The 13,438-nt window shown below is 40.9% G+C and overlaps 1 protein-coding gene across 2 annotated transcripts in view; it reads left to right on the top strand.

Annotated features, from left to right (window-relative positions):
* ZBTB8A (zinc finger and BTB domain containing 8A) overlaps positions 1–13,438 on the top strand; it is a 58,124-nt gene that overhangs the window by 9,882 nt on the left and 34,804 nt on the right. The window contains exon 2 of one of the 2 annotated variants that reach the window (XM_045998617.1): positions 1,960–2,063. The exons of the other annotated variant lie outside the window; for it this stretch is intronic. The gene's annotated coding sequence lies outside the window, so the exon portion shown is untranslated. The remainder of the gene's footprint in view (positions 1–1,959; positions 2,064–13,438) is intronic. 2 annotated transcript variants of the gene reach the window in all.

Raw genomic sequence — 13,438 nt, 5'->3', positions numbered from 1 at the left:
ACCAGCTAACATCTGCTAGGGTAGGGGCGCCTGGCGGGCTCTGTCAGTAGAGCGAGCATGTGACTCTTGATCTCAGGGTGGCAAGTTCAAGCTCCATGTTGGGTGTGGAACCTACTTTAAAAAATTTGTTTTTTAAAAATATCTGCTAGAGTAAAACATGGTGGTTATTCCTAAAAATGATATGTCATCAATGTGTAAAAACTACGTGGGGCATACGTAGCCTATGTCCAAAAATCAGTTTTCTTAAAAAGCCACAGAATTAACTTTGCTTGTCACTGTACAGACCCAGTACTAGTTAGTGTGCTGTTAAGTACCATTGTTGAGATAGTAAAGCTCTAGTTCTCCTGGTAAGTACCCTTTCCTGAGTGCGCAGTGGGGCTAGGTGATAGATGAGCTTTTAGTGTCGCAAGGAGTTGTTCTCAAAATTATTAATTTTGTTCCCCCAACTAGTTTTCTGCTCAAAAAATTTTGTAAGCCTCTAGGCAACAAAATGTTTTGAATGATTTAAGTTGCCAGGATCCAGACCTCCTCACAGTGGATAGTTAATGGAATCATTTTACTAGTTTAAATATATCTGAGCACCTCTCCTTTCTCTGTGGGTGTTTTCAGGATACTCATTTAAAAATTAATGGGGCACCTGGGTGGCTCAGTTGGTTGAGCGACTGCCTTCGGCTCAGGTCATGATCCCAGGGTCCTGGGATCGAGCCCCGCATCTGGCTCTCTGCTCAGCAGGGAGCCTGCTTCTCCCTCTCCCTCTGCTGCTCTGCCTGCTTGTGATCTCTGTCAAAATAAATAAATAAAATCTTAAAAAAATTATGTCAACTTAGGGGTGCTGGGTGGCTCAGTCGGCTAAGCGTGTGCCTTCAGCTCAGGTCATGATGCCAGGGTCTTAGGATAGAGCTCCATGTAGGGCTCCCTGCTCAGCGGGGAGCCTGCTTTTCCCTCTCCCTCTGTCATTCCGCCTACTTGTGCTCTCTCTGTGTCAAATAAATAAATAAAATCTTTAAAAAAATAAAATTATTTCAGTTTGTTTTCTTCTTTCTACTTGCCTGTGTTTTCCAAAATTTTCTATAAGTATACAATACCTTTATATTATAATCAGAAAAAAATACATATTGTCTTAAAAAGTGAATCCATTACTTTAGTCAAGAAATTTTTGGCGCGAACTCTTAGCTCAGTTGATTGGTTTAAAAAGCATCAAATTCATTTTCCACTGCCTATGGACGTAAAGCCTCATACTCTCCTTGATTAACAAAACTTCGTGGTCAACAAAGAAAAGAGTCCAACAGATATTTTTTTTTTTTTTTTTTTGGTAATTAAAAATGTCTGGAATAGAATAAAAACTGAAAAATTGTTAACAAGTTGTTACAGCTGATATTACAAATTGCGGTATACTTGGGTGCAATCTGGCAAACTGAATAAGTTATAAAAGATCTGGGTGACTCCAGTAGAACTTTCTGAACATATGCGGTAAGATTTTTTTCCCCCCACTTCCTGCAAGCATACAGTCTTTAAGAAATGTTGAATTTTTCAAGTTGAGTCTTTAAAGCTCTTCTGTTTGGTTTTCTTGCAAATCCTATTGACGGCACTTGCAGGAAAAGGGTGATGTGCCATGTGTTGCTGTTGTCATAATCTGATCTGCTGGCCTGCCTTTGAACAGCTGTTGTCTTCAGAAGTTTATTTTATTGTCAAAGTTAAAAAGTATGTCTGCTTGCCGTTGGCTGTAATCCATTGTAATATCAGAAATCACTTCTTGCAGATTTTCATATTTCGGTTTCAGTTAAAAATAAGCCAATCTGTTTATTTCTGTTCATTCATCATCTGTGCCAATGGTCTAGTTCAGTGGAACAGTGCCGCCATGTAGTTTTACTTAAATAAGTAGCTATTAAGTACCTTAGCAGATGTTTCTGTCTCTAATTACAAAAGTACATTATAAACAGGTATTTGCTTTCTCTACAGGACAACCCTTCATATACAGAGTGTGTTTGACTTGGAATCTTCCCTTTTTTACTCCACTCAATTGACTTAGCAGGGTTTCAAGAGCAGCGTTCGTAAATTTTCAGGTATGAGCCATTTTAATTCTTGATATTATACCTATCTTAAATATATGGGGAGAAAGTCGAGTTTTGCAATTATAGGTTTTATATATCAGAGTATGGATTTGTTGCTTGAACAGTTACTGTATAAAACACTCAACGTTCTGGTTTTCTTGGCCAGGTCTCCCTGTTCACTTATTGCTAAATTTTTGATTCATTGCCTCCCTGGTGGGTGTATCTCCTCCATCTTACCTTAATCAAAGATTCATCTGATGTAAGAGCTAGTGATGATCTAGACTGGTCGCCTCAATTTGTAGAGAAGGAAACGCAGCCTGGGAAGGTAAAGGTGAAGTCCGTGGACATAGAGCTAAATGAGTGGCAGGGCCAGTGTCAAGTCTCCTGGCCCTTGCCCCGACAGCTGTGCAGGATGGCTCGGCAGTTAGGTCCTGCGGCTTTGGAGTCACTGTCTTGGTTAATATCCTTCTCTGTCCAATGGGGAGAATAGTGGCACCTACCTGATAGGTTGCCATGTGTGAAGATTAAAGAATATATATTGATGCTTTTATTATTGTCTGTGGCCCTTTTTCTCATTGAGTTGATCCTTTCACTGCTTCTTGAAATGTCCCACCTTGGCTAATGGTCAACAGGCTCCCGATTCTCCCTGTAAGTCTCTGTAGAACTGGCTTCTCGTCCCCATCTCGCTCCACAGTTGGGGGCAGTCCTTAGGTTCTCATCTCTGCCTCTGCTTCCGGTGAGCCCCTCCATCTGTCTTGGCAGATATCGTCTACTTCTCTGTCTTCAGGTCCAACTTGCCCTCTGAGCTTCAGATCAGCATTTCCAGTGGCCCTTGCTACCTGATTTCCCACTCAAAATCAAAGTACTTAAGACCAAACTTAAAACCAAAGCCATTCCTTTCCCCCAAACCAGTCCTTCCTCCCGACTTCCTAACTTCTGTTAGTGATACTACCAAACACCTAGGCTTTACAAATCACTGTGTTCTCTTTATAGCCTTCTAGCCTTCCACAGCCAGTGACAGGTTGTGGTACCCTCTAGTACAATCTGGCAAATTAAATAAATTACAGAGTATCTGGGTGACTGCCGTGAGGCTTTCTGAACATATGTAGTAGGATTTTTCAATCAGCCATCAAGACCCATGGATCTATTTCCCATTCAGGTATCTTGCATCTTTTCCTTCCTTCCCATTCCTGCTCTCCTCATGGCCTTCACGCCATTAACCAGACCGACAGTTGCAAATAGAATAGCTGTTCATTTACCTGCAAGTGGCTGGGTTCCTTGTCTTTCTCTTCCCCAAGAGATACAGCCTCTTGACTTTGCATGATGGAGTGTCAATTTGTCGCTTGTTCATTTAGCGCATGAATCTTGACTTAAGTAAAGACACAGAATATCATTATTCTGGCTGCTTCCAACATGTCTTAATCTTGAATTATAGCCTTGATCTGGCTAACTGTGAGACTCATTAATATTGTGCCCACTTGTTTGACAATCTTTAAAAAATTTCTATTTTTGAATATACTTTTATTATTCAGATATTAAAATATTTAAAAGTATACCATGCAAAGTCCCCATCCCATTCTTTTTTCCTGCCTCCTGAAGCTCATCTCACTTCTGGCTCACGACCACTGTTCTGTTTCTTGTTAATCTGGTTCAGAGTTTCTGATTATTTTTTCCCTTGCATATGTGTGTATACATATACATAATATATACAAACACAGATATATATATATGTGTGTGTGTATATATATGTGTGTATACGCACACACAGACATATATATGTATATATATAGAGAGAGTATGTGTGTATATATATATATATATATACTCTATTCTTTGCTTTCTAAAAAACTTAACTGTGTATCATTGCCATCTTTCCATATAACTATACCCGTTCACTATCACAAACAATTCTTCAGTGAATGACCATGTACATGTGTCATTCTGATCATGTACCAGTGAACCTGTAGGATAAATTCCCGGAAGTGAAATTGCTTGGTCAGAAAATATATGCATTTGTAATTTTGAGAGCTATTGCAAATTTGACCCCATGGGGTTGTACTAATTTATATTCCTACCAGTCATGATTGAGGGTACCTGTTTTCCCACATTCTTTTTTTTTTTTTTCTAAGATTTTATTTATTTTTTTTATTTTAGAGAGACCACATGAGTTGGGGGCGGGGGCAGAGAGAGAGGGAGAGAAAGAATCGGAAGCAGACCCCACACTGAGTGTGAAGTCCCATGTGGGGTTTGATCTCACAACCCATGACATCATGACCCATGAGACTGTGACCTGAGTGGAAACCACGATTTGGATGCCCAACCAACTGAGCCACCCAGGTGCCCCCCATTTTCCCATGTTCTTATCAATATTATCATATTTTTGGATTTTTTTGCTGCGTTGAAAGGGGGAAATGATCCATCAGTGTGTTTTTTTGGTTTGTTTTTTTTTTAATTAAAAGATTTTATTTATTTATTTGACAGAGATCACAAGTAGGCAGAGAGGCAGGCAGAGAGAGGGGAGGAAGCAGGCTCCCCGCTCAGCAGAGAGCCCAATGCAGGGCTCAATCCCAGGACCCTGGGATCACGACCTGAGCCAAAAGCAGAGGCTTTAGCCCACTGAGCCACCCAGGCACCCCCATCAGTGTGGTTTTATGTGCATTTATATTTTTATAACCAAGGTTAATCATACTTTCCATATGATAAGGGACATTTGTGTTTCTTTTCCTGGGAACTGTCCTTTGTCTCATTTTGTCTTAGGGTTATTGTTCTCTGACTTGCCAATTTCTTAGAAGCTCAGTGGAGGTGACCCTTTTCTCTGTAAACTTTTTTGCCACGTTGTCATATGTCTTTTGCCTTTGCTTCTGGCATGTTTTGGCCATGCAGGATTTTATTTCATCTTTATGTAATCAAGTGTATCAGCCTTTTATTTTATGGCTTCTGCATTTTGAGTCCCAGGCCCTTCCCACTCTGAGTTTATCGTCTCCCATATTTCCTCTTAGAACTTCTATGGCTTTGTGTTCACACTTCCAATCTTTGATCCATCCATATGGAATTTATCCTGGTATGAGATGGGAAGTGTAAATCCAGCTTAATTTATTTTTTTTCTGGAAAGCTAAAATTGCCTCAGTGCCACTTATTAAACTGCTCATTTTTTTCACCACAAGTTCATCATATATTAAATTTCCACCGATACTGGAGCTTATGTCTGGATTTTCAAATATACTGCACTGGCCTTTTTCTTTATCACCAGTATCACGGTTTTAATTAATGAGGAAGTGTAATTAAATAGATGTTGGTGCTAATTCCTTCTCTTTGTTCTTCTTTTCTTTTACTTTTTTTATTTATTTGACAGAGAGAGAGAGATCACAAGTAGGCAGAGAGGCAGACAGAGAGAGAGGGGGAAGCAGGCTCCCTGCTGAGCAGAGAGCCCGATGTGGGGCTCGATCCCAAGACCCTGAGATCATGACCTGAGCGGAAGACAGAGGCTTAACACACTGAGCCACCCAGTTGCCCTATTTGTTCTTCTTTTTCGTAATTCAACTAGCTATTCTTATTTATTTATTTTTCCATAAAACTTTAGCAGTAACTTGTATTGATCTTAAAATAACCTGCTGGTGTTTTTGTTATGGTCATATTATTATAATATATTTTAGGAAGAACTAACACCCAATATGTCGAATTTTTTAGTTCAAAAGTCTTGGCTTTCCATAGTCTCCTCTCATGTCTCTTAGTTTTCTTCTTATGAGTCTTATGCACTTCTTGTTAAATTTATTCCCAGGTATTTTATAATTTTGGTGCTAATAAAAAATAAAAAATAAAAAAAAATAAAAAATAAAAGACAGGAGTCTTTTATTCCATGTATCTCTTACCTAATGTGGGTTTTTTTTTTTTGTATATATGAAAGTTACTGATTTCTAATACTCATTTTATAACCTCTTTCCCCTGCTTCTTGTTTGTCGTCATTTTGCTTTCGAATCTCTTGCATTTTCCAGGTATACGATCATATTACCTGCAGATGATGATAATTTTACCTCCTACTTTCCAGCGGTCCTTTTTGTAGTTTCTTTCTCAAGTTAATTGCCTTAGCTAATGCCTCTAGAACAATGTTAAGTAATAGTGGTATTGGTGGGCATCCTTGTTCTGTTGCTGACTTTACTGGAATGTTCTATTCAGATACTGGGTTTTCGACTGAAATAAACATATTTCATCACCAACAAGCTTTTATTGAGACCAAATTATAGATCAGACTCTGTACCATAAAATACAGATTAAAAAAAGAAAATGAGTATGCCTCTGCCTGCCTTCAAAGAATTTACAGGAAAAGACAGATACACAAATTAGTGTTCTAGATGTCACAGTAATGTTATGCAGAATATAGTGGAGGCGCAAGAAAGATTGATGGCCAATCAGCTCGAGCTCCATGTCAAGATCAGATTCCAAAGAACAAGGTACTAAAGTTTATTATTAGTTTGCATTGGAGTGTTTTCATTAAATCCATTAGAGGCTGTCCTTGACTTTGGAGGCAACATACAGGGAAAGTCATGTAAAGAACTTTTGTTAGGGGCGTCTGGGTGGCTCAGTGGGGTAAAGCCTCTGCCTTTGGCTTGGGTCACGATCCGCAGGGAGCCTTCTTCTCCCTCTCCCTCTGCCTGCCTCTCTGCCTACTTGTGATCTCTGTCTGTCAAATAAATAAATAAAATCTTAAAAAAAAAGATAAAAAAGAACCTTTGTTAGTTCAGTAAGGACACCGGTGAGGACACTGATAGAGTGCCTCAGACATAACAAACATTAAGCTAAGGCCAGGCATACATCAAGACGTAGTCTCGGGGCGCCTGGGTGGCTCAGTGGGTTAAAGCCTCTGTCTTCGGCTCAGGTCATGATCCCAGAGTCCTGGGATCAAGCCCCACATTGGGCTCTCTGCTCAGCAGGGAGCCTGCTTCCCTTCCTCTCTCTCTGCCTGCCTCTCTGCCTACTTGTAATCTCTGTCTGCCAAATAAATAAATAAAAATCTTAAAAAAAAAGACGTAGTCTCTACTTGTAAGGATATTCCAGTGTCACAGGGAAACATACGTTACAATAGACAGATGCAGTCCAGCACTTGCCACGAAGTACATGTGTATGGTACAGTATATAGGAAATCGGAGTTCACATCAGCCCAGGGAAGTCAAGGAAAGCTTCCCAAGGGAGGTGCTGTTTGAGCTGACTCTGAAGGAGGAGCAAGGGCGTCTTGGATCGAGAGGGATGGTTTTACTGTAGCATACGAACAATATGGACAAGAGGTTGGCGGCATGAAGGGTACTGTGTGCCTGGGAACTGCCGTGTAGCCTGAGGACGGGAGGCAAGATAGGTGGTAGGAGATGAGCGAGGAGAGATTGGCAGAAGCAGGGTCCCAGAGAGTATTAAATCCATTCATACAGGCGCGCCTGGGTGGCTCAGTGTGTTAAAGCCTCTGCCTTCGGCTCAGGTCATGCTCTCAGGGTCCTGGGATCGAGCCCCACATCGGGCTCTCTGCTCCGTGGGGAGCCTGCTTCCCCCTCTTTCTACCTGCCTCTCTGCCTACTTGTGATCTCTTTCTGTCAAATAAATAAATAAAATCTTTAAAAGAAAATCCATTCATACAAACAGGGACTTTATCCAGTAGGCAGGAAGAAGCTATTAAAGAATTTTAAGCAGCAGAATCCAGGAAGGTAACATACTTCAGGGTGGACTGAAGGGAGAGAGACAAAAGGCAGGGAGACCAATTAGGAAGTTTATTGTATTAGTTCACATATTCTCTCTAATGACATTTAGCATCCTTATACAGGGATTCACATGACAACTTCCTCCTACAAGTTAGTGCCAGAAAAATGCTCATTTTTACTGGGGAAATGATGTGAGCACTATATAAATTATTCGTTGCCCTGGTTTTTTTTGTTTTGCCTTGGGTTCCAGGACAAATGGTGTTAAATGCAAAAGTACAGAAATCATCTCACCTCCATTTTAAATTTCTAACTTCTATTTTTAAAAACATTGTATATATATTTTATTTAAAACTACTTGAGATTGCTTTTGAAAAGATAGGTAATCACCTTGGAAAAGGATGAATATAAAGAAAAAAATATAAATTCCTGAAATCATGTGGTCCCACCTCTCCCCAAGTGCATTCATCCTAAATCAGTAAAATTCCGTCTCCAATACAACAGAAATAGAGGACTCATTCTCCCACAAGGGGGCAAATTCTGTTGTTGAACAGCGGAACCTGGTACTTCTCAATTTGTTTTACCAAAGCCCGTAGTAAGAAAGGTATTTTACATCATGACCCAGTACACACATATTTGTGATTCTGCGTGTTAATCTATCTGAAGGAAAAAATTCATAAAAGTATTCTTACTCCTGGGGCACCTGGGTGGCTCAGTGGGTTAAAGCCTCTGTCTTCGGCTCAAGTCATGATCCCAGGGTCCTGGGATCGAGCCCCACATCGGGCTCTCTGCTCCGCAGGGGGCCTGCTTCCTCCTCTGCCTGCCTCTCTGCCTAGCTGTGATTTCTCTCTGTCAAATAAATAAAATAAAATAAAAGAATTCTTACTCCTTGCAGGAAGCTCTAATATTTTAATTTCCATTTTGTGTTCTTTAAAGCCTAGTTGTGACCCACTGGATTGATTTCAAAACCCACTAATGGATTGAGACAAGCAGAATGATAACTGCTGACTTAATACTTAGCAAACCTCATTTTGTCCGCATGGAGGTATGAAAGCGCTAGATGGGGACACCTGAGCTCAGAAAATTCCATTAAGTTCTCATTGTTAAAAAGCTGTTCTTTAGGGGTGCCTGGGTGGCTCAGTGGGTTAAGCCTCTGCCTTCAGCTCAGGTCGTGATCTCAGGGTACTGAGATCGAGCCCTACATCAGGCTCTCTGCTCGGCAGGGAGCCTGCTTCCCCGTCTCTGGGCCTGCCTCTCTGCCTACTTGTGATCTCTCTCTCTGTCAAATAAATAAAGAAAAGTTTTTTTAAAAAAATGTTCTTTAGACTGAGCTACAGTCTGGCTTCTGAAGTCCCATCTGTTGGTCCGCTTTGCTTTTTGGAACCACTCTGAACGTCCATTCAGTAAATACTGATGGAGCGCTGTGTGCCAGACATTCTGCTCTGTGCTAGGGTCGCAGAGGTGAGCAAACCAGAGTCCTTGCCCCCTGGGGGCTTACAAGCTAGCGATCGTGTCCAGATGACTTGTCTGTTGGAGCAACTGAAAGAAGAATTCTGCTTCTTCTTCATAACTGCCCTTCGGTATTGGAAGAGAACTCTCATGTCTCCTTTGAATCCTTTTCCCCGGTTTCGAAACCATGCCCATAGGACAGAGTTTCTCTGACACTAGCCCGTGAGCTGTAGTGATACAGGGACACTCCTCCCCGCTGCAGATGGGCTTGTCAAGATAACCTCTGAGAACGTGACCCTGAAGCGAAGACTTGTATCTAGAGGGAGAAAGGGAGATATTCCAACCTTTCTAGACCAGAGTTAAGATTTCGGATTCCTTTCCAAGTGGTGGTTTTGAATACAGGAATGCCATGCTCTGACTTAGATTTCAGTAGATCCCTCTGGAAAAAGCAGAGACCAGCCAAGAAGCTAATACAGGAGGTCTGTCTACTGAGGTATTCTTTTTTTTTTTTTTTAAAGATTTTATTTATTTGACAGAGAGAGAAATCACAAGTAGGCAGAGCAGCAGGCAGAGAGAGAGGGGGAAACAGGCTCCCTGCAGAGCCCCGATGTGAGGCTCGATTGCAGGACCCTGGGATCATGACCTGAGCCGAAGGCAGAAGGCAGAGGCTTAACCCACTGAGCCACCCAGGTGCCCCTACTCAGGTATTCTTTTATGATCCTCAGTAGGGTTTTGCCATTTTTGTTGTATACTTCCTGTGCTTATTAAAATATTTCATTTCAACTATTTTTGTGAAAGGGATCTTCCGTTGTATCTGCTACCTACCTATCTATTTTTGTGTATTAATTTTATAAGTGGCTGTCTTACCAGATTCTTTTGTTTCTAAGAGTTTTTACTTAATTGAGTTTATTAAGGTATAATTTACATACAATAAAACGCACCCATTCGAAGTGTACAATTCAATGGGTTTTGACATATATTCGTGTGTAACAGTCACCATGAGTAAGATATAGAACATTTCCATCACCTAAAATTTCCCTCCTGTCTTTTTTCCCCCCTTATGCCTTTTTGTAGTTAAACCTCCTATCTGTCTCACTCGCAGCCCCAGGCCAACTATTAATCTCCTGCTTTTGTCACTCTGGATTAGTCTCGCCTGTTCTAGAGTTTCTTATAATGGGGATCTCCCAGTATGTAGTCCTTTGTGCCTGGCTTCTTTTGTTGAGGCTGACACTTTGGAGATTCGTTCAGGTTATTGTGTGTATCCGAGGTTTTTTTCTTTGTATCGCTAAGTACTGTTCCATGGTAGGGATGTACCGCCCTGTAGCTATTCACCAGCTGGTGGACATTTTCTTTCCAGTTTGGGGCTAGTATGAATGAAGCTGCTGTGGAAATTCTTGTGCAGGTCTCTTTGTGGACATATCTGTTCATTTCTCTTGGGTAAATATTTAGGAATGAAATCGTTGATTCAAAAGCAGGTATAACTTTATTAGAACTGCTCAGTAGTTTTCCAGATTGTCTCATTTCATATTCCCACTGACAGTGGTGAGGTGCGGTTTCTCTGCATTTTTGTCAGCGCTTGATCCTGTCCATCTTTATAGTTTTAGCCATTATAGTATATGTGTAATGGCTTTAAAAAAACAAAAAAGATTTTATTTATTTATTTATTTATTTGAGAGAGAGAGAGATAGAGAGAGAGAGATAGAGTAGAACCCAAGGCAAGGTTCAATCCCATGACCCTGAGATCGTGACCTGAGCTGAAATCAGGGTCGGAGGCTTAACCAACTGAGCCTCCCAGGTGCCCCTGTGTGTAGTGACATTTAATTGTCGTTTTAATTTTCATCTTCTGTATGAAGTGTATGAAGAATGCTGTTAGGGACACCTGGGTGGTTCAATTGGTTAAGTGTGGGACTTGATTTGGACTCAGGTCGTGATCTCAGGGTCATGCAGTTGAGCCCCTGGTCAAGCTCCGCACTGGGCATGAAGCCTGCTTAAGATTCTCTCTCTGCCCCTCCTCTCCATGCTTGGGCCTGTGCTTGTGCCGACGCAAGCCCCCCACCTCAAAAAAAAAAAAAAAGAAAAAGATGTTAAGCATCTTTTCATGTGTTAATTTGTATATCTTCTTTTGGGAACCATCTGTTCAAATTATTCGCCAATGTCATATAGTTTGCCCTATTGTTAAATTGTTCAACGTCTACGTATTCTGAATATAAGTTTTTTGTCAGGTACATGTGTTGCAAACCCTGTATTCTAATTCATGGCCTGGCTTCTCATTTCCTTAATAGTATCATTCAAAGTGCAAAATTTGACAAATTTTTCTTTATGGCCCATGCTTCCTGTGTGCTAAGAAATCTTTGTCTAGTGGTGCCTGTCTGGCTTGGTTGGAAGAGTGTGTCTCTCTTGATCTTGGGGTCATGGGTTCAAGCCCCACATTGGGTGTAAAGATTACTAAAATATATAGACCTAATAAAAAAGAAGGGGTGCCTGTGTGGCACAGTCTTTTAAGCTTCAGACTCTTGGTTCAGTTCAGGATGTGATCTCACGGTCATGAGATTGAGCCCTGCCTCAGGTTCTGCACTGAGTGTGGAATCTCTTTGGGACTGTCTCTCTATCTCTCCTTCTGTCCCTGCCCCCCGACCCCCTGCTCTCTCTCAAATAAATAAATAAATCTTTAAAAAAAATGAGGGGTGCCTGAGTGGTTCAGTTGGTTATGCAACCAACTCTTGATTTCGGCTCAGGTCATGATCTCAGGGTTGTGGGATTGAGCCCCATGTCAGGCTCTGCACTGAGCGTGGATCCTGCTTGAGACTCTCTCCCTCTCCCAGTGCCCCTCCCACCGCTCACATGTTCCCTCTCTCTCTCAAAAAAAAGAAAAAAAGAAAGAAAGAAATCTTTGCCCACCCCAATGTCCTGAAGATTTTTCTCCTGTGTTTTCTTCTAGAAATTTAACTTTTACATTTAGTTTTGTGATCCATTTTGAGTTTAAAATTTGTCTGTGGTGTAAAGTAAGGGTCAAGGTTCATTTTTTCCCCATAATGGATACCCAGTTGTTCTGGCACCGTTTGTTTGAAAATATTAGTATTCCCATGTTGAGTTATTGTGGCACCTTTTTAAAATTTTGATAAAATTGATAATATATTTGTGTGTTTATTTCTAGAGGTTTTTTTTCTTGCTTTTTAAAAATTAACATATATTATGTATTTCAGGAGTACAGGTCTGTGATTCATCAGTCTTATACAATTCACAGTGTTCATCACAACACATACCCTCCACACTGCCCATTACCCACCTACCCCACCCTCCCCACCCCCTCCACTGCAGCAGCCCTCAGTTTGTTTCCTGAGATTTAGAGTCTCTTATGGTTTGTCTCCCTCTCTAGTTTCGTCATTTCATTTTTTCCTCTCTTCCCCTATGATCCTCTGCCTTGTGTCTCAGATTCTACATATCAGAGCCTATGATAATTGTCTTTCTCTGATTGACTTACTTTGCTTAGCGTAATACCCTCTACATCCACCCCTGTCGTTGCAAATGGCAATATTTTGTGCTTTTTGATGACTGCATAGTATTCCATTGTGTGTATATACCACATTTTCTTTATTCATTCATCTCTCAATGGATATCTAGGTCCTTTCCGTAGTTTGGCTATTGCTGCTATAAACATTGGGGTGCACGTGCCCCTTTGGGTCACTATGTTTGTATCTTAGGGGTAAATACCCAGGAGTGCAATTGCTGAGTTGTAGTGTAGCTCTATTTTTAACTTCTTGAGCAAGCTCCATACTGTTTTCCAGAGTGACTGCACCAGCTTGCATTCCCATGTGTGTATATTTCCGGACTCTTCTATTCCATTGATGTACATGTCTTTCCTAATGTTAATACTGCACTGGTCAGGGAGCCTGGGTGGCTCAGTTGGTTGAGCATTCTACTCTTGATTTCGGCTCAGGTCATGATCTCAGGGTTGTAGGATCGAGCCCCAAATAGGGCTCTGCACTCAGCATGGAATCTGCTTGTCCCTCTCCCTCTGCTTCTTTCCTCCCCCATCTCTAAAATAAATAAATAAATAATCTTTAAAAAATACTGTACTCTCTTGGTCACTGTAGTTATATTAAGTCTTAAAACCTTGTAAGACAGGTCCCTTTTTATTCTTTTGAACATTGTTTTGACTATTCTAGGTCCATTGCATATCCTATACATTTTAGAATCAGCTTGGTAATTTCTACAAAAAGAAGCTTTTTGGATTTTGATTGAGATTACATGGGATTTCAT

This window comes from Meles meles, chromosome 1 (assembly GCF_922984935.1).
Source record: "Meles meles chromosome 1, mMelMel3.1 paternal haplotype, whole genome shotgun sequence".
NCBI classification, from domain to species: domain Eukaryota; kingdom Metazoa; phylum Chordata; class Mammalia; order Carnivora; family Mustelidae; genus Meles; species Meles meles.
This window is presented reverse-complemented; position numbering and strand designations above follow the sequence as displayed.